Consider the following 2,500-nt stretch of genomic DNA (forward strand, 5'->3'; position numbering starts at 1 on the left):
ACAAGGGCAGGGGTAAGCCGCCGAGCCTAGCAAGGTAGGTGTGCTCCCAAAACCAAACAACGCACAAAGGGAGCAAACACGGGCAAACAAGTGACGCCATGGCCTACTCGCCCACCGCCCTCTATATTGCCTAACCTTGGCAACCATGGTCCATTCCCCACTATATGCCATGGCCTTGTGCCCATGGTCTTCACAAGACAGCATCCAAGGCGCCTGAAAGGCCAAGGGAGCCCAACCCAGCAATGCCCAGCCAAGGCCAGGCATTCCAGTGCCTACCCGGGCAAAAACGCCCAAAGCATGCCCCATTCGTTAGCCTATCCAGGCAAAAACGCCCAAAACCAGCCCATTCCAGTGCCTATCCGGGGAAAACGCCCAAAGCATGCCCATTCCTTAGCCTATCCAGGCAAAAACGCCCAAAACCAGCACATTCCAGTGCCTATCCGGGCAAAAACGCCCTAAGCCTGCGCATTCCAGCGCCCCGCAGCATGCCACCCTCCTATAGGGTTTGCGCAACCAACCCGCCTAACCACCAGTGGCAACCAAAGGTGCTGTTAGCGACGACTTCTGAAGACGCAACGAGACGCGACGGGTTTGCGCCCAGACGCGACGAGGCGATGCGGGATCTGCGCCCAACCGTGCCTACACCCGCCGACTTGATGCGGGAGCTGCTGGCCCAAGCATGCCTAGCGTGCAAGGCCTGCGTGCAAGGCTAGTGTGCAAGGCTCGTGGGCAAGGCTAGTGCGCAAGGCTAGTGCCCAAGGTCTGTGTGCAAGGCTAGTGCCCAAGGCTAGTGAGCATGGCCTGTGTGCAAGGCTAGTGTGCAAGGCTTGTATGCAAGGCTAGTGTGCAAGGCTGGTGTGCAAGGCTTGTGGGCAAGGCTGGTGCGCAAGGCTAGTTCCCAAGGGTTGTGTGCAAGGCTAGTGCCCAAGGCAAGTGCGCAAGGCTCGTGCCCAAAGCTAGTGCGCAAGGCTTGTGTGCAAGGCTACTGCGATGGGCCAGTGCCCAAGGCTTGTGAGCAAGGCTTGTATGCATGGCTTGTGTGCAAGGCTAGCGTCCAAGGCTTGTGCGCATGGCTTGTGCGCAAGGCTTGTGTCCAAGGCTTTTGTGCAAGGCTCGTGCGCAAGGCTAGTGTGCAAGGCTTGTGCGCATTGGCAGGTAGCCCACCAGCATGCACGATCCAAATGCCACTCACGCGACAACACGGTGCCAAGCCGGGCATGGTGTGCACTCAAAACCAATCAACGGACAGAGGTCATGCGTCATGGGGGGGATCTAGCAAGGCCATGGGGAAGGTCATGGAGGACCTTGGAAGCAAGCGCAAGACGAGAGCGAATCGAACAAGGGGCCAGGACGGGGCCTTGTGCCCATGGTCTTCGCAAGACAGCGTCCAAGGCACCCGAAAGCCCAAGGGAACCCAAACCCGGCCGACACTTGCAATCGCACATGCTCTCTGCAACACACCATCAATGCCGCCCAACGGGGCCAGCACGAGCAGTCCTCCGCGGTCCCCTGGCCCTGCGCACGTTTGTCTTCGAAACCGAGCATCAATGCCACAGAAAGTGCCGGGGCGCCAGCTGGAGCCATCATCCGCGTTGCCATGGCTCGCTTGGCCTTGGCTTGCCAGGCCCCGACACGAGCAATCGCGCATTTTCTTTGCAACCGACCATCAATGCCGCCCAACGGGGCCAGCACGAGCAGTCATCCGCGGTCCCCTGGCCCTGCGCACGTTTGTCTTTGAAACCGAGCATCAATGCCACAGAAAGTGCCGGGGCGCCAGCTGGAGCCATCATCCGACGTGCCATGGCTCTGGTCCCATGGTCTTCGCAACCGAGCATTCGTGACACCCGCGGGGCCAGGACACCAACCCTTCCGACACGAGCATTCGCGCATGTTCTTTGGCCACACAACGGCGCCAGCACGAGCAAAATCATCCGCGGTGCGGTGGCCTTGCACGGCCTTTTGTCTTTGGAACCAACCATCAGTGCCACGGGAAGTGCCGGAGTCCCGGCATCCGCGGTGCCAAGTCATTGCGCCCTTGGTCTCTGCAGCGGGGCATGCCGGGCACTCCCAACCATTGCAAGCAAGCAAGCAAGCAAGAAAGAAAGTAAGTAAGTAAGTATTACATATAGGGGCGGGACATGCGGGGAGATCTGCGAAACGTGCATTACGGGGCACACGCGTACCTACCGGGGCATACCGACCCCTATTGGGGCACACGTGTGCATATCGGGGCATACCGGGCCTATCGGGGCACACGCGTACATACCGGGGCATACCGAGCCCTACTGGGGCACACGTGCGCATATCGGGGCGTACCAAGCCTATCGGGGCATACGCATGTATCCCAAGGCATACCGAGTCAATCCGGGCATACGCGTTCATACCGGGGCGTAACGGGCCTATCGGGGCATACTTGGGCATATCCGGGCAAAAAATGCCCAAAACTTGCGCAACCTTGGCAACCGTGGTCCATTCCTCTCTATATGCCTAGCCTTGCCAA

Source organism: Tasmannia lanceolata, unplaced genomic scaffold (assembly GCF_043159265.1).
Source record: "Tasmannia lanceolata isolate RefF3 unplaced genomic scaffold, GAP_Taslan_0.1 ptg000275l, whole genome shotgun sequence".
Classification (NCBI taxonomy): Eukaryota; Viridiplantae; Streptophyta; class Magnoliopsida; order Canellales; family Winteraceae; genus Tasmannia; species Tasmannia lanceolata.